Below are 27871 nucleotides of genomic sequence, written 5' to 3' on the forward strand. Positions count from 1 at the left end.
ATGGGCTGGACTTCCTGATTTCCATGATGCGCTGAGACAATAAGACTCCTAGCATGCATTGCAGCAGTTGAAACAGAGGAAAGACCATGGTACACTAAAGGACCAGTAGTCCAGCCCACAAAGCAACTTCCATAATGAAACACCGCCACTCGGGGAGACACGCAATAGTATGGGAATGACATAAAATATTTTGATTCAGGGATGGTACTTGGCCCTGCCGTGAGGGCAGGGGACTGGACTCGATGACCTCTCAAGGTCCCTTCCAGTTCTATGAGATGGTATATCTCCATATTATTTATTTATTTAGCTTAATCAGAAACAATATATTTCATTTAGATTTCTTCAATGGAAAATTTTAAAAAATCAGCAAAATAAAAGTAAGTTCAAAATTTCACTTTTGAAGAAACTGCATTTGCCACTGAAAAACATTTTGATGGAAAGTTCCTCCCCAGCTGTAATTATCAACCTCAATTAAAAAATTGGGAAACTAAGGGGTGCAGAAGTGTCTAACTCACAGTCACAACATAGCATATCAATAGGGGTGCCTCTACAATGCACCCATAGCTCAAAATAAGCTAAGCAATTTGAGCGATGCAAATTGCGTAGCTTATTTTCAGTCTATTTTGAAATAGCTTATTTCGTAATTTGGCACTGTCTATATAGCACTAAATTTTGAAATAGCCTGCTATTCCAAAACATCTTTTATTCTTCATGGAATGAGATTTATGGGGAAGTCAGAATAGAAAGCATGTTATATTTCTAAAAAATGGACTTGCTGTTAAGATACAGAATAGCTATTTCAGGATACCTCCGGTATATCCCGAAATAGTACTAAGGTGTAGACATAGCCTAGGACAGTCGTGTGCAACCTTTTTTCCACTGAAATCTCCACAGCTGGGCCAGGCCATTAGTGGCCACGCAGCGTGGGGCTCAGATCCAGATGACTGGGAGCCGGGCCTCGTTGTTGGCGGACATGAGGCGCGGCACTTAGACCTGAGCAGCTGGGGGTTGGGCCCGGCTGTTGGCAGACACGTGGCATGGTGACAGCCCCACCCACAGGAAGACATCCGTGACCCCCTTGAGGGTCATGCCCCATGGGTTGTGCACCACTGGCCTAGGAGACTAGAGTATAGAGCTCACTCATTCTGACTATTAAGCCTGGATTTAATTGCTAATCCTGTTTAAGTATTGTTATCACATAAGAGACAACACTGCCACACCCAAAAATTTGGAGATTGGGTATTATGGAAAGGGGCGAGGGGAAATGCAGTTAGTTTCTGAACTCAATAAAACAGGCAACATTTACTACTGCAACAGACACTCATAGAATGTCTAGCAAAATTAAACAGAATACATATGAAATATATCTGAAGGTCAGAAATGTAGGCAATTAGCAGCAATTATACAGTTTCATACCCAAAACTCATTTTAATCAGGGAAAACACTAATAAAATCAGGATATGTGTCTGAACAGGAAACCTATTGTGTAGGAAACCTTTGCTCTTAATTAACATTTGTATAACCACTTTCTACAGATTACTATCTGATATGCTGTGTAGAGGAAACTATGCATTTTAGACTCAATTAAAGGATTAATTCCATTCTTTAAGTACAATATGGTAATCAGACATAATGGTTGTTTCCTGGAGGTGTACTGTATTTAATGAGTTGGTGGATTAAACAGTCTTTGTATTAAAAAGAATTATTGTATTTGTCATAAATTCCTTTGAGGATAAATTTACTTTCAACTAGTGGAAGAATTCTTTGATACCAAACATGAAGGATTACACGTAGGTGACAGGAGAGGGAGTGTGCATCTGTCAGGTGTGTGCCTGATCACAGGCCAAGAAAACTTACAAAGTAACCTGGGGCACATTACATTTGGAAACCAAGCCCTGCTATCAGAAATCAAAGAGTTTGATGCAGTTGAATGTTTTATATTTGAAAAGGGGAAAGGGATAAAGGAATGCATTTGGAGTTTATTGTGTTTATGTACCTCCTGCACTTTTTTTTCTAGACTCACTAACCGCACAGTTAGAGGGCAACTGTGTTTATAACAGTATCTGTTATTATAGTGTAAAAACTAAACTGAAAAAAGTTAAGAACCTTTAGATCTCGAATTCTTAACAAAGGCCCCAAGCCATCAGCGCAAAGGGCAAGTTGTTTTTATAACTTGGAGCTCTTGTGGGTGGATATTTTTCATTTGCTGCTTCAACACTAGACAGTTTCATATAAAATTTATTTTGAGGGAATTTTGCAGTAAAATGTTCTAACCCCTCCCACCTGTGCCCACTTTGGATATGGTTGCTAATTGTGGAAAGATCTGGGTTACGAGCAATTGTTCTTGTGATTTTGGAGAAATGTTATTTGTTTTGAGGGTAATTTAAGGCTTTCATTTAAAGCCAATGCAATGTCTTGAATGATCCCTTTCATTTATAGAGCTCTAGGGCCAGATGTATCACCTTTGTACTGCTCTGGTGGCATAGAAAATTCAGATGAATGCAAAGCTTGGAGAAGAAGCAGTAATTAAGGTGAGGAGCATAGTAGAAGAGAAAAGGATGGAGATTAGTAGAAAGATGACATTCAAGGATTGATCGAAGAGCTGGGGATCTAGAGTTCTTTGGAGCTCCTTAACTTTATCCCTTGGTTCCTGACTTCCCATGGTTTCCATTGCCCCACAGAGCACCATAGCCCCCACCCACGGCTCTATTACTATACAAGGCAAAAACGTAGGCACCAAAGAGTTAGACAGCTACAGCATTCGGCAGCAGTTGGGTGTGGGGTTGTGAATACCAGTGAGCTCCTGAAGTGTCAGTTAGGTGTCTAACTCCCTCTGTTAGATTCACAAAGGGAGTTAGATGGCAAAAACACAGGATACATCTAGCTAATTGTACACTAGAGGGAAAATTCATTACTGATCCCTGAAGACAATCACGTAAAGCCATGAAGCATGAGATTTGATTATAGTTATTATCTTAATGCAGGGTTGCAAGTGTTATGAGCATGTTGAGAGCAATGCAGACCATCTTGTTCCCCGTATGGCTCATGAAGGAAGGGAAAGAACAGGGAGACTCACGGAGAGACAGATCCCAATGTCAGAAGGGAACACCATGACCAAAGGTGAAAGTAAGCCGGAGTGCTCCACAGCAGGACAGGGCTATGGGTGCTGCCTGTGTGATGATTAAAAAATGGGAATGCAGCAGCTGGTCAACCCTGAGGATCAGGCAGCTGAGCCAACCTCAGGGATCTGGTGTCCAGGCAGTATAGTGGCTGCACTCCCAATCCCAACCTCTCCCCACACACACCCAGTCACCCGCCCTGAGCCCCTCCATCCCCCTGCAACTCCTGCTCTGACTCCTGAACCCCCATATCCCTGCCCTAAGCCCCTCCTATACATCTATCTCCATCTCTTGTTTCCTGCACCCCTCTCTCCACAGCCCTACCCCTTGTCCCTTAGCTCCTCCACAGCCTCATACATCCCAACCCTGTGCCCTGAGTGCCCCCCGGGGATGAGTTGCAATACAACAGTACATGTAAGACATTTAAGTTACATTCACCCCGACTATGCCCAGGCCCTCCTTCTTCCCTCTCTCACCCCCACAGTATGAGGTATCTTTTTCATGTGTAGGTTCTTATTCACAGTGACAATTCATCTTCTTAACCTTCTCCTCGATGTGCTGAATACATTGAGCTCCCTAAGCCTCATATTGTTTGTAAGGCCTGATTTCCAGCTACCGGATCATTTTGGTGGCTTTCCTTTGAATGCTCTCCAGTGCTTCCACATCCTCTTTGAACTGCAGACACCAGAACTTGATATGGTTTTCTACTAGTGGTCTCACTAATGCTGTGTACTGAGGCCAGGACACTTCCTACTTCTTCTCAATATTCCATTTTCCAAGGATTAGAGTAGCCATTTTGCCACAGCATCATGCTGAGACTGTATGGTGAGAGGCTTATTCACTTTGACCCTTGACTGAAAGCTCCAAATGCTACCCTTTTCTGTAATTCTTCTGACTTTTGTGCTGTTGTGCAGGTGTATCTGAGTACTGATTTTGTCCTACAGTGCTTATCTCTATTAGCGTAGTTTATTACATGAACTAGGAAGTGGCGATGCACTTTAAGTAAAAATGTGGAAGAAAAGCTTTATCGCTATATCGCACTATTTAAGTGAAACTAAACTTTGTGATATATCTGGTTGAACATCTTCTTTAAGTCTCATTACATGGCAAAGTGAAATGATTTTCATTTCTTATATGTGATTAAACTCACGTTCTTGGGCTGATTGAGGTTTAGAATCATTTATCTGAAAAAAATAGACTTCCAAAGTGAGCAATCTAATGCTACAGTACGACACTCTGTGAGACCATTAAATTTAACCCTTCTTTCAGACACACTCCGGGGGTGATTTCAATTAAATTTGTTCAAAATTTATCAGTTGCCTGCATGTAGGCATAAATGATTCAAAGCCACTTACATATTCACTGAGTAGAATTTATTGAAAGGTACATACTATTGTTATATCTTTTCACAGTTTCTTCATAACGTTACCTAATAGGAGTTTCTATTATTTAAATTTATTATCCTCCACATTAAATGTTCTTGTTGTTCTTTCAGAAATAATTTCCTATGCAAATTTCAAGAACACCTCTAAACTCCAAAATTGCCTCTTCTCTATACCTATGTTGGTATTTTTCAGAGGAAAAAACATGGCATTTAAACTACTAATGACTAAGACAGAAAAACTGCTATCGATTGGCATGGGATGTGCCCCAGTTGATTTTGTTGCTTTTTTTTAGATGAAATAATAGACTCTGTTCAAAGAATGCATGTTGATTAAGGGTGGTATGTTTTAAAGTGAAGCAAATGCGTTAGTGGTAAGAAGACAAACAAGTAAAAGGTCATAAATACCTCAGAGATAACATTAGAAAACAGGGTAGGTACTTAGCACACAATAAATGTTTTTTTTTAATCTGTCTACAAGAACCTATTAGACATTCCTGTTCTCTTAAGAATTTATCTGCAAGAAGCCATTGAACAAGATAGGCACTTTTTAATTCTTCATCTAGCTGTGTGTGAAACCACTGATTATAAGCCTATGTAGCTGACTCTCAAGTCTGCTTGCTGTGATTCATCCTTATACCTGTATTTGTAAACATATTCAGTTACTCCCCCAGTTACAAACATCTGACTTACAAACATCCACACATACAAACAAAAGTTCATCTGCACCTTCAGGAATAAACAATGGCACAGATGGTGGTGTGGAGCACCAGTGCAGGCCAGAGGATTCCAAAGGAGCATCCCACAAGGAGGAGAGCGGGAATTGGGCTGACTGTAGGAGCTGGCACAAAGTCCATGGTGAGGGGAGATGGTAGCAAGAGGGGGTGTGGTGACTGGGGGATGCCCAGAAGTCCTCTTCTGAATCTTTACCTACCTCCTCATGAACCTCTAATTAAACCTGCCTTTCCTCAAGCACCAGCATTCAAGGTTAAATGAAAAACTCTCTCTACTATTCCGCATTGCAAATGTACAGTATTTCAGCTACATTATGGGTTAAATAGGCTTTTGTGGGCTAGTCTGGGAAACTAACTACCATTTATAACATTATTTGTATGGGGAAATGTGTTTCGAGTTCCAAACAATGGACTTACAAATGAACTTCTGGGACACAATTCATTCATAAGTTGGGAACTTCCTCTGTTGGATTTGTCTTTGGTTTTGGTAGCTAAGGAGAATATGTGCATTTGAACGCCACATATCCATCAAACATGTCTGCAAATAAATGTAAATGTTACTTTGTTACACAACATATTAATAAAATAATTTCCCAATATTTTGTACATCAAAATATTTTGCCAGGAGAAAGAGAGGCATCAGTTATAACTTTTATATGTTACTAGACCTCAAGTTGGTCAGAATGTTCCAGGATACCTTTTGCAAACTTATTAATGCAGGTTGAACTTCTTCAGTCCAGAACCCTTAGGACCTGGCTGGTGCAAGAACAGAAAATTTGCTTGATCACAGGAGGTCATGTTTTCCTAGCAGCATTACCAGCACTTCCACTGCTAACTGAGCTCTTAGAAGACATTTAGGGGTAAATTTAGAGATAAATTAAAGCACAGAACATTGAAAGCCAGGACAGGTGGCTATAAACAAATTTTATGGGACTGTGTGAAACATGGCCACACCCATGATAAATGGACAGGGGGCTAACTAAAATCACTCCGGACCATGAATGTTGCCAGACCAAAGAGTGCTGGACTAGAGAGGTTCAACCTGAAGCAGATTGCATACAGTTAGCCATGAAGTCTATTCTAAAATTATAGATTCTGTCACCTGTATGTCATGCAGAGCGTTAATTGTTCCATGAGTATTGTATTCAATGAAGCTACTCAAGGAGTAACCGACAATTCACAGTAAGTAAGAGTGGCAGAATTGGGCTAATGCAACCAGAGTTAAGTTTGAATCATCCCTTATAAAGAATAACAACTTTCTTTTTTTTTCTGGAATTGCTCAGTCATCATAAGCAATTCATGAACCTTTTCTGAAAGTGTGCTGTATTGTCTGCTTTCTCTCAGATAAATTAAGATATGTTTGAAAGATGACTGGCATAAATCACTGTACAGTAGTAGACAAGCATGCCTCCACATCATGACATGGCTCAACCCAAATCCACAGATGAATGACCAGCACCCACCTCAGGCTATCACATTACTATTATATATCTAACAGTTAGACAAATAACTGATGGGATAAGCTAGTTAGTCCTGCCTTGAGTGCAGGGGACTGCACTAAATAATCTAATTGAGGTCCCTTAGGCCTGGCCTACACTACATGGGAAGGTCAAAGTAAGATATACAACTCCAGCTATGTAAATTATATAGCTGGAGTCTATGTATCTTAAATACTCATCCACACTGTGGGAGTTTGGTGAAAGCATTTGGTCCCGTTGACTTCCCTAACTCCACAGTAGAAGTATGAGTACCAGCACCAATGGGGGCATCCTTTGAGTTTGATCTACTGAGTCTATGCTGCACCCGCTAAATTGACCCCAAAAGATCAAACACAGCAGCGTTGATCTTCCATTACAGGCAGTCCCCGGGTTACGTACAAGATAGGGACTGTAGGTTTGTTCTTAAGTTGAATCTGTATGTAAGTCGGAACTGGCGTCCAGATTCAGCCGCTGCTGAAACTGACCGCCAGTTCTGACTTACATACAGATTCAACTTAAGAACCCGAAGCTTCCCCAAGTCAGCTGCTGCTGAAACTGATCAGCAGCTGATTCCAGGAAGCCTGGGGCAGAGCAACTCTGCCTCGGGCTTCCTGTAGTCAGTGCTGGTCAGTTTCAGCAGCAGCTGACTTGGGGACGCCTGGGGCAGAGCAGCTGGGGTGCTGCTGGGTTGCTCCAGTAGCACCGCTCCTTGGCGCTACTGGACCAACCCAGCAGCACCCCAGCTGCTCTGCCCCAGGCGTCCTGATTCAGCCACTGCTGAAACTGACCAGCAGTGGCTGAATCAGGACCTGGGGCAGAGCAGCTGGGGTGCTGCCGGGTTGGTCCAGTAGTGCCCAGAGGGCGCTGCAGGACCAATCGGCAGCGCCCAGCTGCTCTGCTCCAGGGTCCAAAACAAAAGCCTGGTCTGCTGGGGGGGGGGCACACTAGCCGCGCCCCCCTCTTCCCCGAGCAGACTAGGGATACGGGAGCAGTGCCGTAGCGGCAGCGGGGTGCCGCGCCTCTGAGGCTTTGCTCTGGCGGGGAACCGCAGCTGCTGCCGCTTCAGTCCCCGTGCCTGTGGTCTGCTGGCGACCGTCCCCAGCAGACCACAGGCACCGCGACTGAAGCGGCAGCAGCGGCGGGTTCCCGCGCTTCTGAGGCTTTGCTCTGGCAAAGCCTCAGAAGCGCGGGAACCCGCCCGGTGCCCCTGGTCTGCTGGAGATGGTCTCCAGCAGACCAGGGGCACCGGAGCAGCTTACGAACGGGGCTTTCTCGCCCCGGAGCTCGCAGGTAGCAATCCGCTACCTCGACCTCCGGGGCGAGAAAGCCCCGTTCGTAAGTGCGGATCCGACGTAAGTCAGATCCCCGTAAGTCGGGGACTACCTGTAGTGTTGATATGCCCTTAGAGTCCTATCCTTCTGTGATTCTATTTCCCGCTTCCTATGATCATCTTCTCAGCTTTCTCTACCAGCTATCTGCATAGAAGAATGGAACCAATTGCTCATGAAGAATCTTACCTACCCCTGGTCAGAGGGAGAACATGGAAAATTAATAGGTGTTCACTTTTATTCTTCAGCAAGGAGTCAACTTTCTCTAAACATCTCAGTTATTCAAAAGCTGAGATACCATTCTCAGACATAGAAGGTATTTAAGGGACTATATACCTGTGACCGTAAATATCATGGAGAATTACTGCAAAGGGTTACTCGGGTTAATGCTATAGATTTTAGGCAATGACAGACACTTTACAGTTTACTTTGATTATTTTGGTCTCTTGGGGCATGTCTACACAGCAGGGCTAAAGCCGAAATAAGCTACACAACTTGAGCTACGTCAATTGCATAGCTTAAGTCGAAATAGCTTAGTTCAGCTTTTGGTGCTGTCTACACAGCAGGAAGCCCAAGAAAGAGCACTCTTTCTCAGAGGCTGTGTCTAGACTACACAGTTCTTCCGGAAAAAGATATTCAAATTGTGAACCGCAATTTGCGTATCTTTTTCCGGTTCTTTTTTCGGAAGAGGCGTTTCTACATTTGGCCTGTCTACACCGGGCCAAATGTCAGAAAAAACCCTTCTTTGGAACATCCCTTCTTCCTCATAAAATGAGGTTTACAGGGATGTTGAAAATTTTTTTGGAAGAACAGATGAGTTTGGATGAGTTTCTTAGAGTTTTTCTGAAATACCTCTAGTATCCCAGAAAAACTCTGCAGTCTAGATGTATCCTGATTTCCCTTACTCCTCATAAAATGAGGTTACAGAAGTCAGAGTAAGAAGTCCTCCAGCTGGATGTTATTTCAACATTGCTTGTAGTGTAGATGCAGACTATGTTATTTTGGAATAACGTCAGTTATTCCAGAATAACACTGCTGTGTTGATGAACCCTTGGGCTACGTCTAGACTGGCATGATTTTCCGGAAATGCTTTTAATGGAAAAGTTTTCCGTTAAGAGCATTTTCGGAAAAGAGCGTCTAGATTGGCACGGACGCTTTTCCGCAAAAAAGCCCCGATCACCATTTTCGCGATCGGGGCTTTTTTGCAGAAAAAAAATCTGAGCTGTATACACTGGCCCTTTTGCGCAAAAGTTTTGCGAAAAAGGACTTTTGCCTGAACGGAGCAGCATAGTATTTCTGCAAGAAGCACTGATTTCTTACAGTAGGAAGTCAGTGCTTTTGCGGAAATTCAAGTGGCCAGTGTAGACAGCTGGCAAGTTTTTCCGGAAAAGCAGCTGATTTTCTGGAAAAACTGGCCAGTCTAGACACAGCCCTCTAGTACAACATTATTCAGTGGCTGGGGCTGGAACGTAGCAAAATATATGTAGCACCAAAAGACACTACATACTGTTGTAAAAACTCCTCAGAAAGGTACAGCTGGTCATGTATGTGTTTGAACAGCACCTTGCACCATGTGGGTCTTGGTACATGGCTAGGGCTCCTGGACACTACAATGCTACTGTTACTCCATGATATAAGAATAGCTAGTCTTTACTTTGGTAGTTTTCAGATCATGTGCAAACATTATTTCTAGCTGCTTTGGAGGTCTTAAGAAACTGTAATGTGTTTTGCAACTGCAGCACACTATTCTACATCATATAGCTAGGAGCTTTTCTGGGAAAATCTGAAACCATTTGGCCACTGTCAGCAGGCAGGATACTGGGCTATATGGACCTTTGGTCTGACCCAGTATGGCCATTCTTATGTTCTTATGTTCATACCTTATGTTGCTTGGGTCCTTCAGAGCAGGGGGTTGAAAGTATGAGAGGTGCAAGAGTTAGGGTTGGGGAAGGAGGAGGGGCTCAGGATGGGGGAAGGGTGCAGGAGACAGAGGAGGAGGTGGGAGGTTCAAGGTGGGGTGGGGATGCAGGAGTCGGGGAAGGTGCTTGGGAGGTGTGGGGAGGGCTCAGGGCAGGGGGTGATATTGGCTGGCAGTTGCTCACCAAGGCCAGTGTGGGACAGTGCATGCCATACTGCCAGGCAACTGGCAGATTCCCTGGGCTATCCCAGGGTGCTTGGGGCAATGCAGCCTGCCAGCCATCTTCTTCCTGGGGCTGGTGCAAGGCAATAGAGGCTGTGCAGCCTGCCTCCTGGCTGGTCCCTGGGCTCAGCCCGTGGTGATGGGGGCCATGCTGCTCCACTAATCCAGGGCAATCCAGGGCAGTGGAGACCATGCTGCATGGCCAGGAGCTGCTCCCAAGAGCTCAGGTGCTTGCTGTCCCCTTCATGGTCATTCAGGAATAAAACTGTCCTTGTCCCTACCATAGCCCTCCCTTTTCATGTGGGAAAATGTGAATATTGGCCTTTGACACTAATTTAAGGACTTTAAAGTTAAAAAAAACCTATGGTAACTGAAGAATATTCAAGCCATTTTTTTTTACTATTGTTAGAATTAAAATTATAATCAGATTTTACTTATGAGGCAAATTTCAAAGAAAGGAGTATCCAGATGTTAGAGAAGTAGGATACCATTTTCAGGTCACATTTACAAAATGTATGAGCTTTAAAGCCCTGTGATATATTAGCATCCTAGAAGTGCTTTGTGTTGTCACAAGATGTAAGACTTCTATAACTGGTCTGCATTAGCTCTCCCATGCCTCTGTGCACTGAAGCTAAACAAATTAGGTATTTCACAGGGTAGCTTAATACAGACCTTGATTTTAATACTATCGTATATAAATGTTAATACTAGAACTCTTAAATAAGGTAAGTAGGAGGAGAAAGAAATCTTAAAGGGAGAAACAGTTTTGTCTGTATGACCCTGTAGTCGAACCTCTCTGTGATTAAAATATGTTAATCCCCCCACCCATTTTCCAGTAATACCAAGGAAGATTTTTATTTCAAGTGCTATACCAGAAATAATTAAAGTTAATCACAACTCATAAGGCAAGAGCATTTTTACTGAGATTTATTTATATGGCTCCTTAAAAATGTATGGTCTTTCACAAAGAAAATGAGTCCAGATCCCTGTCTCAGCTAGTTTACAATTCACAACAAATTCTTACATTATCCACTTATTATTGGACACATTGAAACTCTTACTAACAAAAGATGTCTCTAGACATATTGCCCCTTTTCCACCCAACTCACAATCTCAATTGATTAATCACTTTTAAGAACCATTTGATGCCACTCCTTGATCTACAGATCAATACGTTAAAAGAATGTATGGTACTGAATGCCCATTATGGAGTTTGTCTATTATATGGAACTGTATGTTAACATATGCAATAAACAGCATATATATGTAGAAGTAAATTTAATGTACATGAAATGGTGAAATCATATAGTGATGTCTGTCATGAATGTTTCATTTTCTCTGTGTTTGATAATTCAGACAAAAAGGACAAATGTTATTCTTTGTGTGTGGAAAACATATTACTGCCCTCTCAACTTCGTAGTAAAAAATGCCTCATAATACAAAAATTACTGTCATGGGGTATGTCTACACAGAAGTGTTATTTCAGAATAACAATGTGCGTGTCTACACTACAAGCCTTTATTTCAAAGTAATGTGAAGCTGGAGGACTTCTTACTCCCACTCCTGGTAACCCTCATTTCACAAGGAGTAAGGGAAGTCAAAGGAAGAGTGTTAGGTATGGTTTTTGGTGCGGTATAGATGGCGCCAAAAGCCGAGTTAAGGTATTTCTCCTTAAAAAATGAGGTTTAACGGTTAGTTTGAAAGAAAGGATTTCTTTCTAAATAATTGTGTCTACACAGTGTTTTTTATCTTGAAATAGGGTATTTCAAAATAGTGGCTGGACGCGATTATGCAAATTAAGCACAGGAAATTCAAATCCACGCTTCATTTGCAATTTCACTCGGCTGAATTTGCTTTCCTCTCTCAAAAGAGGAATGCAGTGTAGCGATACCCCCAGAAAGACAAAGTGGATGAAGAGAGGCACTGGAAATATAGCTGATTACAAGATTCTGTAACACAGTATTTATCTTTTTCTGTTCTATGACTGAAGAGGTTATATCTGGCCACTCTACCTTGAAAGGTCCCTTAGAATATGTGTTATCTTTTATTGGATCTTTTCTTAATTAATATCTTGCATTTAGCTTCTTCTGGTAAGAGGAACAGACTTTCAAACCACACAGAGCTCTTCTTTTCAGGGCTAGGAAAAGAAGCCTTGAGATGACAAGAAAATGCAAGGTGAGACAGATTGTGTAGCATAAAAAGTTAACACTTATTCTAAGGGACCATTCAAGGTAGAGTGGCCTGTTAAAACCTCTTCAGTCATAGAACAGAAAAAGGTAAATACTGTGTTACAGAATCTTGTGATCAGCTATATTTCCAGTGCCTCTCTTCAGAGCATGATTTTTAAGCTATATCTATACTAGAGACCACACAGCAGCACAGTTTTACAGCTGCAACTGCACCAATGCAGGGTCTCCCGCACAGCCATTCTATGACAACAAGAGAGCTCTGTTCTATCCGCATAATTAAACCACCCCCAAAGGGAGGCAGTAGCTATATCAGCTGAAGAGTGTTGTCACAGCACTTTACCCATCAGTCAGTGAATCTTGTCAGTTGGGTTGTATTTTTTCACACCCCCGACCCACAAAAATTTTACTGACAAAAGTACTTGTGTAGACATAGTATCTTGCAAAGTAATGAATTTAAACTCTCAGGCTCATATTTTTAAAATATTGTGCAGGTTTCCTTTGAGGATGAGAACTGACAGGTCACATTTAGAGTGATCACTTTGTGAAAAATGTTCACCTATAGGCACCCAATTTTTCTGCCAAAAATGTCCTTTACATTCTATGGGCCTATCTGTCTTTCTGAAGAAATAAACGTAGGTCAAAATTCAGTGGTTTCAATTGAACTTCAAAAATTATTTCTCTATATTAGTTCTCCAATCTGCTCATAATGGTTCCAAACACACAGATTTTAAAAAGGTGTAAATACAAATTTTATTTTCCATTTAATATAGCACTTTTGTCTCCAAAGTTCCCTAAACTCTCCATATACAAACGAGATATAGCAATACTGAAAGGCAGCTCTCTTTTAACAGAGCAAGGTAACAAAAGATAGGTATACACTACACTGTACAACAGTAGAGACCAAAGAAGTTTTGGTTAAGATCCCGAGGGAAAGCACCACTCTCATGCAAAATGCCATGACAACTTAAATGTCCATATAAATAAGATCAAGTTTCCATTTTTAATGTCTCATTTGAACCCTGAGTGACACTACATTTCAGATAATTTAATTTATCTTTAGTAACTGAGAAGGCTGACGACTCAGTTGAAATTCAAACATAGTAGAAGCAAGTAATCTAGTTACACTTCTGCAGAAACACAGCGTTTTGTAAAAAGTAACAATTTCTCAGAGCCTTTGGCATAAAAATTGAAGCATCAAATTCTGCAGAAATCGAGGTATTAATGAAGCCTTTATTCTGCTCAAAAGTCTCACTACATGAATGAGAAAAAAATTGATTTAAAATTGTGTGATGTCAAAAAATCAGACGTGTTGAGTCCTAAGTTTTTTGAGTCTCGCAGGTGAGCTGTGAGAGCTGCAAAGTCTGCATATACTATTGGAGATGCACTTGACATTATTGTGTGGCTTGTAATGTCAAACATGGGCCCCTTTGGCCTGTTCTTCCTGTCAGTTCATGCACGAGAGCCAGCCAATTTAGCCACTCAGGGGACCAGCTTGGCAGATGAAGAACCCAGATGCCTAGCTATGGATTTTACTTTTCCAGCAGTGGCATCTGAGTCTGGTTGGCCTTTAACCTTTCTTACTGCAAACTGTATAAGTCTGCTGTGTGGCTAGTCTTTTAGTAAAATAGGTTTTCCTCCTGGGAAACATCTAAGTCATCTGTAATTATGAAAGCTGTGAATATAACATGTTCTGTTATATTGTAACATATTACACAACGTGCATAGGTACTATCTTGCAAACGGAACTGGAAATCCATGTCTAAGAACCGGAGATCTCATTTCATCTTGTAAAATGCATTCTTTATCTGAACTTTATTGTTGTTACCCAAATGGTAAATAAGTCACCTTTGATATATTATATCATATCAAATTGTGACCACACAATATGATATTATATTACAATTGATTGGGCTGCATTCAGACTTTAAATATGCCCATTATATTAATGATCCATTCCTTGAATTTGAGTACTGAATCCTCTTATAGGGTATGTCTACACTAGCCTTCTAGTTCGAACTAGGGAGGCTAATGTAGGCATTCGAAGTTGCAAATGAAGCCCGGGATTTAAATATCCCGGGTTTCATTTGCATCTTCTCGGGCACCGCCATTTTTAAATCCCACTTAGTCTGAACTCCGCGCCCGCAGCTACATGCGGCACGGAGTGGGTAGTTCGAATTAGGATCTCTAATTCGAACTACCGGTACACCTCGTTCCACGATGTCTGGCAGGGCATCAAGTCAGGAGTTACTTTGTGTGGCTGCTTCCTGAGGCTATCTGAGGCCTGTGCTTACAGGGGCCACCCACTGGACACCAGTTCTCAGGTTTCCCTGCTTGCTTGCCTACCTCGATGAGGGACAGCAAGCATTTGTGCCTCTGCGTGCTCTGTTTGCCCTCACTTGGGACACCCCACTCTGCAACATGGAGCCAGAGCTGCCCCGGGCACTCTGGTGCTTCTCGTGGATATGTTGCTGAGAGCCTGGCTGCACTTTCTGCAGGCTGCCATCCGGGAGGTCCATCGGGGGGCTGTCAATATCCAAGAGGCCTTGAAGGAGAGCTTCCACCCTGAGGAGCACTAAGAGCCTTCCTGGTGTGCCCCTCTGGGGGCTTGTGCCTCTTCCTCCCTCAAGTCCTTCCACTTACCCCCCCCCACCCGCTTTCCTGAGGTGGGGAAATGACCAGTGCTAGTGCCATGTCCCACATTAGAACCATCCTCCTAGTGCAAGGCAAACTAACTAGAGTCTTCTTTTTGAGAAGGTCAAAGTGCTGTGCAAACACTAGTGAATGAAACCTCACAACACACCAATGAGGTCAATCTGTATTATTTTACAAAGGAGACTCAGAGGCACATGACATTTTGAAGTTTGCACAAATGTGACAGAACCAAAAATTGAAGCTGAATTTCTTGGTTCTCAGTGCTGCGTTCTGAAAGGTCTTTCTTCCTCCATAATGATGGTTCAAGATGGGTACTATGAAGGTATTTGGTGGAGCAAGGACTAGTGCCCCTTTATAAAAGAGGAGTGTACCATCAGCAAGTATATGATATCATCAGCAACATTCTCATGAGTCAAGTGAGGGCCTGACGGGGCAGAAACAATATGTCGAGTGAGGATGCTGAGAGCCAATGAACCAAACTGTAAACCCTGTGTATAATAGAAACCACTTCAAGTCAAGGGGTGCAGCAGTGCCCTCAATACTCCTGATTCTACCATGTATGGGTCTGACCATGAACATTACCTGCCAAATAATGAACTTTTGAAGCTGTGGCATTCCAGAGTGTAGAGTTAGTTCCCCCTGCCTGAGAGTTAAGTAAACTTCTTCCCCTGCTATGCCCAGGTGTGCTGGGGGAAAGAGACTGAATGGTACATCACAGAGCAGCAGCCGATCCATGGTGAGCAGGCAAAAAACTTTATTGTAACTTTTCTAACTACCCAGAATACTTTGAGATGACTGAAACTTTTATATTACCACGTAACAGTAAATGAAACAGGAGACTAAATATAACAGAGCTACTTTCAGTTTGTCATGACAGGCGAGAAAAAACATTGCTTTAATATAGGAAAAATTGCAAAAAACATATGTTCTATATAGAAAATATAGGCTGTGTGCCTGTTCAGTGGTGAATTTTACTCGCAGGGCAAGTCTACTGTTGCTAATCTGATGAGGACAAGGCCAGAACACTGCAGTCTCCACACCCCTCACTTGACTGACAGCCAGCAAAAACACAACTTCCTGTAAAAGTGCTGTGGAACTCCCACTGTCGTGCAAACCCTCTAACAGTTCCCATAGGAATTCTGCCTTAGTCATTCTGCATGTCTCTGAGATTCCTGCTGCTGCACAGCAGCTTCACAACACACCTCACCCAACCCCAGCTGCATGACAAGTTCTGGATGGAAAGCCAAAATTTAGTTCTTCAGATATTTTTTCAGTGTGACAGCTATTAATCCATGTGCATTAATGGATACCAGGTATCTAAATCCCAAAGTGCCACTTTGCAAATGGATTCCTCAAAGCATGTGTTTAGCATTGGCCACTTGATACTGTGCCTTCAACCTGAAGTATGTTACTGTACATTAGGAATGGTTTTGTTTTATATAGAACTGAAGTAGGTTAACATGGCCATATGTGTTGTGTGTATATCAGAATGACTGTATCTCTGAAAGTGATGTGTGTTTTGCTGGAGGAGGGCACAACAGCTCATTGCTAGCAGGGGGCAGAATTGCTTTTTGACGTAAACTTTTTTTTCCTCGTGTTTTTTTCTCGTTTCTCTACTTTTGGCTCTGATGGAAGAAAGCAAAAGAGCATTTCCAGGCAACTTGCTATATTTACAATTAAGTGATATGGCAGCCAGGCCATTACTTATCAACTAACCATTAAACTTTAATAGATTAATCATAAATTATTGAGGAATTAATGTTGACATCCAGCTGTGCTGTCCCAGTTCAGTTCACAAGTGCTGACAAAGATCCTTTATGGCCTATGGTGTTGAGCATTCAGTTTCTCCATCACCTCCAACTCTCACAGCTCAGCTTTCTGAAGCAGAAAAAGAGAGAGAGTTTAAGTGTATGTGTATATCTATACCTATAGAGAGAGATACACAGAGAAAAGAAAAGAGAGAGATGGCTGGAAAATAACCCCCTAAAACTTCACTTCAAATTATTTAGGTACTTTACTTTTATGAAAGTTTACACTTTAAAAAAACTCACTTGGGGGAGTATCTAGTTTAGTCACCTGCTTCAGGTTAATTCTGAGTAGCAATGAGCCAGTTTATCCATAGACCCTGTAATGGGAGAACACAGAATTTCTGTGTCACACTGGTAGGGTGACCAGATATCCTGATTTTATAGGGATAGTCCTGATATTTAGGGCTTTTACTTATGTAGGTGCCTATTACCCACCACCTCATTCTGCTTTTTCACGCTAGCTACCTGCTCACCCCACACACTAGTATTTGGCTATGCAAAGTGACTATTATTCATTACTGTCTGAGGAAACAAAATAATTTGAACTTTGGACCCTATGCTGCATGGTATTTTTGTTGTTGTTTCAGAAGATAGACATGGATTAAGATCACAGTTTCAAACATATCTGATCTTAGGAACTGGCTCTAAATTATTAAAATGTATCGTACCATTAAAACAGACCATTAAAACACAGACAGGATTATTAGAAAGTATATTGGATCATTCTGATGAAGGGTTATTTCTATTCTCATCGGACTAGCAACTGAATTAATCAGAAAGTTGAAACATATACCAGCTTGGATATTTGTTTTTCTTATATCAAGTACTAAAATTAGCTGAAATTGCTTCAGAACCTAAAGTAAGACACTACCCATAAAATAAGACTTTGCCTACATATGAAGAAAAAATGAGTGATATTCAGATGTTAAAATGAGGAAGGTGGCAGCTGCATACAAATCATGGATCCATTAGTCATTGATCACGCAGTGTTGCCAATGTAGTCATTTTCCAACACACCCACCATGCCTCAATAAATTTGAACACCACCTCTATTTTCAGTTCCTGGGGAAGAATCTGGGACTGGAAATGCTAGTTACCAGAAGGAGAGGAGAGTCTTGAGGAGAAGACAATGAAACAGCTAAGAAGAATGTCAGAAAGAAGAAGGTTATATAACTGGTATGAGAACCAAATAGCAGGGAAACATGTGCAGGGAAAGGAAGAATAGGCAGTAGTGATGGTGTTTCACAGGAATAAGAGAGAGAACTAAGGTTCTTCTGCTCCAAAAATATTGGCTTCAGCCAACTGAGATGAAGAAACATATCAATTAGCTGCATCCGACAAAGTGTTTTTTAACCATTAAAGCTCATGCTTTTAACAGATAAATCTGTTAGTCTTTAATGTGTCACAGGACTCCTCATTGTTTAGGCTGCATTAATTAGCATTAGTTAGCAGTGTAGTGTAAGCAAGGCTAAACTCAAAATAAGCTACGCGATTTCAGCTACACTAATTGTGTCGCTTACATCGAAATAGCTAATTTTGAAATTGGGCATGTCTACACAGCACTTATTTTGAAACAGAGCACTCTTCCTTTGACTTCCCTTACTCCTCATATAATGAGGTTTACAGATGTTGGAGTAAGAAGCCCATTGTTTCGAATTTAGTTCGAAATAACAGGCCTGCTGTGTAGATGAACAATGCGTTATTCCGAAATAATGCTGCTGTGTAAACGTACCCTTAGTGATGGTGAGATAACATTCAAGCCTGTATATTTATCTGAGACAGAATTTTGGGTTTTCTTTGTCTGTTTGACTTATGATATTCTTATATCCTTACTAATAAGTGTGAACAAAGACTCTGTGTTGCAACTACTCACAACCAGATTGAGTTTATAGCACAATGAGAAAAGATAAGGAAGATAGCTAAAGTGTTGCTGGTTTTGGTAGGAGTTTACTATACAACTCTCTCAGAGCCAGATTAAGACATTCTGAGGACTTACGCTATGTCAAGTTTAAGAGGCCCCATAGCATTACCAAAAATAAGTGTATTATTGTAACAGAAAAGACAATTAAAATAGAATAAAGTCTTATATTTGCATATACATAAGCAAGGATGCAACTGAAAACTTTTTTTAGAGGCCCCTTATAATCTGAGACCCTAAACTGTATATTTATATCTTGTGCATAAATCTGGCATTGGACTTTCTTGACTCCTATCTCAAAGTGATGTTAAGCAACCAGTCAATAGGGGCACAGGAAGATAGGGAGGAAGGCATAAGAAACAATAAAAAGCCAAAGAAATGGTGACCTTGGGTGTAACACAAAACTACTCCCTACTGTCTACCCTTTCCAAGGGATACCAAAGAGATTGTACTGAAACCCCAGACTGATGACCCTCCAAAATGGAACATGACTATGCATTGTAAGGGATGGAACTAGGGGCATACCTGCGAAGAAAGAGAAGGACAGGGTCAGGGATAAACTTTATTGCTGTATAGAGGTGTAAATATGTTTTTCTTGATTAACCTAAAAAAAATCACATTGCCTGCATTTCAGACTCTGGTCTTCTGCTTTCTGTCTGAGTAACAAGAACCAAGGAAAGGGCAAGGGAAAAACCCTTATGTGTAGTAGGTTTATGGGATTGTAAACCAGCAGGGCAAAGAGATGAAGGGACTAAACTATTTATATAGGAGAAGATTTTTTCTAGAAGGAGAGAAGTAGTTGGAATAAAACACTATCTACTTGGAAAAACAGGATCCAAGAAGACAGGAGTTATAGGTTCTGTCCCACTGGCTATCTTTTCTTCTGTGTGTCCTTGAGCAAATCGTCTAATCTTTTTGTGAATTTATGAGTCTGTAAAACGAATATAACAATGCCTTCTCCACAGACATGTATTGTATTGCTTGTAAAATGTCTTGAAATCAGTTAGTGAAAGTCATTGTATAAGAACAAAGTAACACAAATTGAAATTCTCTAGTCCAGCACTCTCTGATCACATCTGTGGCCCAGCATGATTTTAGTTAGATTTATCATGGGTGTGGCCATGCTTCCTGAAGTTTCATAAAGTTATTTACAGCCACCAGTCCTGGCTCTCAGTGTTCTTTTCTGTTATTTAAATCTAATTTACGCCTAAATGTCTTGTAAGAGCCCAGAAAATAGTAGAAGTATTGGTAATTCTAGACAACGTTGACCTCCTATGGGTCACCAAATTCTCAGATTCAGATTAAAAGAGGCTATCAGAGGCCAAAAGCACCCTTTATAAATGGAAGCCTCAATTCTACTGAAGAAAGTAGAAAGAAGAGTAGAAACTCTGGCAAGTCAAGGGTAAAGTGTTAGTCAAGCCAAAAAAGAATTTGAAAAGCAACTAGCAAAAGACACAAAAATTAACAGCAAATTGTTTAAGTATATCAGAAGCAGGAAACCTGACAAACCATCAGTGGGGTTACTGAAGACAAGGCTATTGCACAGAAGCTACTTGAATTCTTTGCATCTGTCTTCACTTCAGAGAAAATGAAGGAGATTCCTCAAACCTGAGCCATTCTTTTCATGAGGCGCATCTGAGGAACTCTCTCAGATTGGAGCATCATCATTGAAACAGACTGATAAATTAATAGTAATACTATTTAAAAAAAGAAGAGATTCACCCAAGAGTTCTGAAGGAATGCAAATATGAAATTGGAGAATTACTTACTGTGCTATGTAATTTATCACTTAAATCAATCCCTGTACCAGATGACTGGTAGATAATTAATGTAACACCAATGTTTTTAAAAGGCTTCAAAGGTCATCCTGACAATTACAAGTTTGTAAGCCTAAATTCAGTACTAGACATAGGAGTTTTCAACTATAATAAATAACTCAATTGTCAGATGAATAAATGAACATGATATGTTGGGGAAGAGTCAAAGAATTCTTTGAAAGAAGGAGTCAATAAACATGTGGAGATGGCAATCCAGTGTGCTTGGACTGTCAGGACACGTCTACACTAGTTGCAAAATCAAAGCTACCATGGTTGATCTTCCAGGTTCGATTTCGCAGGTGTAGTATGGACCCGCTAGATCAAATTTAAAGGGTACATCTGTTGGTGCCAGTACTCCTGTTCCTCACAAGGAGTATGGGACACTGATGGGAGTGTTTGCTCCCATAGGCCTCCTGCTGTATGGATGGTGTAAAACTGTGATGTAAGATACATAATTTATGTAGCTAGACTTGTATATCTTATTTTGACATAAGAACGGCCATACTGGGTCAGACCAAAGGTCCATCTAGCCCAGTATCCTGTCTACCGACAGTGGCCAGCACCAGGTGCCCCAGAGAGGGTGGACCGAAGACAATGATCAAGCGATTTGTCTCCTGCCATCCCTCTCCAGCCTCTGACAGACAGAGGCCAAGGATACCATTTTATCCCCTGGCTAATAGCCTTTTATGGACCTAACCTCCATGAAATTATCTAGCTTCTCTTTAAACTCTATTATAGTCCTAGCCTCCACAGGCAAGGAGTTCCACAGGTTGACTACACGCTGTGTGAAGAAGAACTTTCTTTTATTAGTTTTAAACCTGCTACCCATTAATTTCATTTGGTGTCCTCTAGTTCTTCTATTTAGGGAACTAATAAATAACTTTTCTTTATCGGCCCTCTCCACACCATTCATGATTTTATAGACTTCTATCATATCCACCCCCCCCAGTCTCCTCTTTTCTAAACTGAAAAGTCCCAGTCGCTTTAACCTCTCCTCATATGGGACCCTTCTGATTTAGTATAAACCAGGCCTCAGAAAGTCTTTGACAATGCCCTATACCAAAGACTGTTAAGCAAAGTAAGCAGTCATAGAATAAAAGGAAAGGTCTTTTCATGGCAAGATGATTAGGGCTGCAACCCCATTCTCTGGATGTAGCTAATCCTCTTTTTTCCCCTCTTCTGTTCATTTCCTATTATATATTTGGCACTGCCCACTGTTGTAATATAGTATATTGGGTTAAATGGATCATTAGTCTGATAAGTCTTAGGTTCTTAAAATTAAACCAGACCTCTCAAAAGTCATCATCTTGACTTAAATGTTTTTCAAATTTCTCCTGTTGATATATTCAATATTTTTCCATTAAAAAGGCCTAGAGCCCAAACTGGTTCATCTATCCTAAAGTAATGTGACAAAGTTCCTTGTTAGCTCCCCATGGGTTCTGAGCTTCTTCACAGTTTCTTGTGTGTCTCAGAGACCCACAGTGACCCCTTTATTGTCTTAAGACTTCCCCAGAGGCAAGGGTCCCTGCTTACTGAGTCATTCTCATCACAGGCAGGTCCTAAGTTGTGGGGTGAAGACAAACCCCCTTTTCCTGGCCTTTGGTCTGTTCCCATCTCCCTGGCAGGGTAATCCTCCAAGAGAAGGGGGAAGTGGGAGTCCAGGTCCACCCACTCCACTGGACTCCAGCCCAGGGGCCCTACAGGAGGAGTGTCCAGCAGGGCTTTTTACCCTACCCTAATACTGCTACCTCTCCCCTGGGCCACATCACCTACAACTTCCTGCTTTTGAGTTGGCTCAGCTCCTCTCAAAACTCTCCCCTCTGCTGCCTGGGAGGAAATCTTTTATAGTGACCCAGAGGCCTTAACTAACAACAGGTGCTCAATTAACCCCTGTTGCAGGCTGACTCCTAATTAGGCCTCCATTGTCTGCCCTGATTGCTGGGCTGTGTTCAAGTGAGTCTAATTGGGAAACAAGAAGGCATTAACCCACCTCCCAAGATAGCTGCCTTCTATAAGATATTTGCAGTTCACAAGCTGTGGTCTACCACGGTACCTTGAGAAAGAATCAGCGATGTATGGTTCTCATTGACACTGTGGGAAAAATGGAAGACATATTTCCTCCAATCTATAAAACAAAACATTAAAAAACCTAAAGCTATACTAATGCCAGCAAGGACAAACAAACCAGTAGGAAGAGATGCAGGAATAGCAGTCAAGTTAGTTTGTTATAGTTCTATCTGCTGGGATGTTCTGAACACAGTTATTTTAAAGATGAATGGAAGGAACACGCTGGTAAAGAGATGGGAGTCAGAAAGGAAGGGCTCCTGAGAAGGGCGAACCAGTGGACTGATTGCTCTTTACCCTGCTGTGTCTAATGTATAAAATGAGAGTGAAGTGTAATATGTAAAATAATTGCAAAAATATCTGGTAGGAGAGCATGTGATATCTGACAGTATCATCAGGGAATTATGTGTGTCTGTTGAGTTCTGTGATGATGAGACTGCCACCACTTTATTATGGCATGTTGGACTATAAATAGAAGTACAGATTAGCAACTGCTTCCCTTGCAAAGGTCACATCTTCAGAGCTCAGGACTGGGGATTCCTGCAATGCCAAGAAGAGGAGGAACAAATGCGAGTGACTCACTGCAGAGAAGGGCCAAAAGAAAGGTACATCAGTCAGCACAGGGCAATGTGGAGATGAGAGGGAGAGCCACTCTGAGAGAATAGGGATGAGGAGACTGGGAATAATTAATTAGAGAAAGTCATGGTGGCATGGGTTTGGATTGTCATTTTGAGTAACTAAGAGGCAAAGTGCGGGAAGATGAGCAGTCTAAACATATGTAGGAGGGAGGAGCTAACTTTAATTTTTGCTTGGAGGCTCATCCAAATGATACTATTTCTCAGTGAGGCAAATTTGTTGAATGAAAATGAAAAATTTCACTGCATTTGACAAGTGAAGTAAAATTCCTGCATTCCTAACATTACAGAGATTGTACCCTTGCCAATGTAATCATAACCCCTAAGCAGTCTCTCTAGATGTGTAGACAAATAATATACCAGTGATTCTGAGTCAACAAAAGAAGTAAAAGCAGGCTCTTAAGCTGTTTTAAGTCAGTATTATTAGTTAGAATAACTCTCTCTCTCTGTGTAACAGCAATAGTACACAACCATTTAACTAGAAATCATTTGATACATGCATTTGAGATACATTTGCTAGCAAGCCAAATACACAAGACAGTATAAGTCTATAGTTATACCACCTTGGGCTTTGATCTTGTCAGATCTCATCAACTAAGCAAGATTGGGCATGCTGCATAACTGGGATAGAAGAGGAAACCCCTGCTGTTGCAGGAAGTGGTACTGGTCACACAGTAGGTGGCATTCTTCACTCTGAGTCAGTATTGAACCAATGCCATAACATGGTGATGGAAGCAATGGTGTGCTTGAGGTACTATATATTGCATGTGATACATAAATCTTAGGCACAGACCAAAAGAGGCAATTAAATATTCCATGCAAGATTTCCAAACAATTAAGGTCATTAACTCCATTACCCTGGCCAAATAACAAACCGGAGAAGTTACATCTTGCCAAATTAAATATCCTCCATGCATTCAATTGTATACCCTTCTTATCTATTGTTGTGTAGTATTTATGTATAGTGTCCAACAGTTACCACATTTCAACACAGAAATGACAACACTTCATAAATGGATAAACTGATCTCTGCACAGACTAACAATGTGCTTTTCAGAAACGGGTACCATATACAAGTGCATTGTCTGCTGCACTGGAAGAAACTCAGGAAGTGATAGATGCAATTTAATTAGGCCACAACTTTATTTACTTAAAATATCTGGGAGTACCTGGCAATAAACTGTGCAGTGCACATCATCGTTTTCTTAATCATCTTCACATGATCCCCTGCGTTGTCCCAGAATTCCCATTGCTGGGATCCCAGCACCTTCCCCTCATAACAGAGTTCAGGGATCTAGAAGAAGAGAGGGGGTGGCTCTCAGATGTACCAGATGGAGCCTCAAACACCCCTCCCACAGCAGATTGTAAAGGTCTCCAGTCTTTTTTTTAGATCCCATGATTGGGAGCAAATGTTCAGCTAGATCAACACAAGTGAAAGAGGGCTTCTTCGGGACTGCATGGGGTAGTGCTTCCCTCTTCCCTGATCTTGTGTAGCCATTTTGTAGGGAATAATTTCTGGACACACTGGATTTGAGTTGTCAGTTCTCAGCAAGATACCATGGACTGCCTCAGTTTACTCCTACACATTTCATGATCCATTCCACTCTTTACAGGTAAAGTTTCCTCTTCCTCTTACCCTCTCTGTCATTGTAAATTCATTTCTAAAACATACCACCGTAATGTGGGAAATACGTTTTGCAAAGAAAATCCTAATTAAGTAACTTGATTTTCCTAGTAGCCTTATTTTTGTACTTTTCTTTCAAACTAACCATCTTCTTTGATTAAATTCATTTTACACGTGCAAAGTTGATGCACTTGGAAGGCATTTTGCCTTATAAAGAACTAATAAAATTGCTGAGGGTTTCCCAGTTCTCAGAACTGTAGTAACTATTTATAAATAGTGGATACCATTGCAGAAATGTAGGTAATGGATATTCTTCAATATACACATCTCTACTTCATACTGGAACAAAATTCACTGAGCCATTAAATAAACTACATTATTAAAATTTCAATGATATGAGACATAATTATGATGAAGTTTGGCATATCATGCTGAATATTTATTACTCTAAGATTTGCTAAGTTAAAATTAAAACTCCATACTCAACATTGGGTTTATAATTCTGATAATGTACTAGGTGAAACATCAGCAAGAAGAAAGATTAATGGCAATGTAATTTCCTCAGAAGAAAGAACCTCTGCTGTTAACATTCCAATTTAATTATTTAACTGACATTTTAAAAAATTAACACATGATATAAAAAGCTGTACATTGGTTTACATTTGTATAATTTTGCCAAGAATGAAATTATGTATTTCAACACATTTTATTTGGCAGTCCTGATGAGAAAAGAAGTGTGTAGCTAACTGCTCATTTTAATGACCTCTTGTTTAAACATGTCAAAATAATTAAAGGTTTAATCACATTATCAGCAAAGTTAGCTGTCTAGAAGTTATTTTATTGTTGATCTTATTGGCAGTGATGAAATCATATTGTACCCCATTTTGGGGGGGGGGAGGGTGAAATAGCATTCAAGGAATTGGAATGACTCTTAATCATGTAAAGAACATTGATTTTTTTTTTAAGAAAGAGGAAATCAGAGGGGAGGGCTGATGGTTCATAACCATAGAGGCAAGAGGTTACAGCAATATTTTATACAACTATACAACTAGATACAGATTAGGATGGGCAGGCTTTGGCCAGCAGAGAGCAGAGGAACAGGAAGAATTCCGCACATATAGAAGTTTCCAATCATTTCTCAGAGTGGAAATTGTGGAAGATACCTCTCAAGATCCAGCAGGTCCAAGAGAAAGAGAAATACAGAAGGTACACATCTGTAGATGGCAACTCAGCCCAGCTTGTAAGAAAATTAAGCTTATCCATAAAGTATTTTCCAACTCTCCAAGTTGGACAGACAATTCTTGCTGGTGATTCAGTAGTCAGAAGAATTTGAAAAACACTCTGACAGTGACTAGTTGGCCATAGGGGGGAATCATGCATTCCCAGAGCCAAGAGATGAGATGTAACTCTTGAGATTGGATAGGCTTTTGAAATTGGTGGTAATGGATCTATTGGTGATGGTTTGTATTGGCACCATTGAACTGCATTGAGAGATATCTCTCAGATGGCAGATGACTTCACGGAACTTGGAAGCAAGAAGAAGAAGAAGAAATGATCTAAGGCTATGTCTACACTACACTTCTTTTTTGGAAAAAGGTATGCAATTTGCATACCTTTTTCCATTTCTTTTTTCAGAAGAGGCTTTTCTGAAATTTGGTCTGTCTACACTGGGCCAAATTTTGGAAAAAATTCCTTTCAGAAGAGTCCTTTTTCCTCGTGAAACAAGGCTTACAGGGCTTCCAAAAGAGTGTGTCTGCTCTTCTGAAAAAAATTTTGGAAGAGCAGACACATTCCCTGGACATGGGGGAGTTTTTCCAGGATACTGGAGGTATCCCGGATAAACTCTGTAGTGTAGCCTCAGTGATCTTCTCTGAGATCATTCCTTTGCCACATGCAAAGGAAAAGCAAAAGGCAGAAGATTCTGGAAGCAAAGTGATGGTTAGGTAAGTGGTATGAGGTAAAGCAGGAGTGAGCAATAATTTTTGGTGGGGGACCATTCCAAGATTTTGGAAAGTGATCAAGGGCCATGCTTTTCTGTGGAGGAGATGCAGGGTCTAGGATGGAGGTTAGGGGGAAGAAGGGCACACAGGTAAAGGCACTGGGGTACAAGGGATGGTGTGAGGCCTGAGAGGGTGTAAGGGTGAAGGAGGGAGTTGTGACCTGGGTCAGGGGATTGGGGAGTAGGGTCAGGAAGGGTGTTTTGGTGCAGAAGATAATTCTGGCTTGGGGGAGGGGCAAAGTCTGAGAGAGAATTGTGACCTGGGAGAAGAGGAAAAGGGGGTGCAGACTACAGAGGGTTTGGGTCATGACCTGGTGCAGGGGATTGGGGTGCAGGGTCTGAATGGGTGTTTGGGTGCAAGAGAGGATTCTGGCCTGGGGAAGGTGTGTAGGACGGGGTACAGCATCTGGGAGGGAGTTGTGACCTGGGGCAGGGGGGTGCAGAGGGTTTGGATGGTGACCTTGGGGAAGAAGTTGGGATGTGGGAGGGGCAGGGGTGCTAGAGGAAGGCTCTGACTGGGAGGTGCTTACCTAAGCCAGCAGCCCTGCAGCACCTCCAAGGCAGGCTGGACTCCCTGACTACTGCAACTCCAGATCACTTTAAACTGCAGGCTGCTCCTTCCACATGGCTCTCAGCTCCTGGAAAGGAAAGAGGCTTGTGCTGCCCCCATGCCCCAGGCCAATCTCTCAGCTCCTATTGTCTGGTTATTTCTAGCCTATAGGAGCTGAGGATTGGGCTGGGAGAGGGGAGATCGCACAAAGCCTTCCCCTCCCTACAGAGCAGAGAGCCGCATGGACTGAGCTTTAAACTGCAGCAGCTGCGTGTCTGAGGGTCCCGGCAGGGTGGTCCATGGGCTAGATCTGGTGGCTTGGTGGGCCAGATCTGGCCCCCAGGCCCTATTTTGCTCAGCCCTGAGGTAGAGGATTTGGGTTTTGTGGAACATTGGTCCATCTTCTATGTGGAAAGAGACTGTATAGTTTGGGTG

General features: G+C 41.6%; 1 long non-coding RNA gene across 1 annotated transcript in view; it reads right to left on the bottom strand.

Annotated features, from left to right (window-relative positions):
* Nucleotides 1-12436: 12436 nt before the first annotated feature.
* LOC142826785 (uncharacterized) overlaps nt 12437-27871 on the bottom strand; it is a 36867-nt gene continuing 21432 nt past the window's right edge. The window contains exon 3 of the long non-coding RNA XR_012901023.1: nt 12437-16899. This is a non-coding gene — a long non-coding RNA (uncharacterized LOC142826785). The remainder of the gene's footprint in view (nt 16900-27871) is intronic.

The sequence above is a fragment of the Pelodiscus sinensis genome, chromosome 2, assembly GCF_049634645.1.
Source record: "Pelodiscus sinensis isolate JC-2024 chromosome 2, ASM4963464v1, whole genome shotgun sequence".
NCBI lineage: Eukaryota > Metazoa > Chordata > Testudines > Trionychidae > Pelodiscus > Pelodiscus sinensis.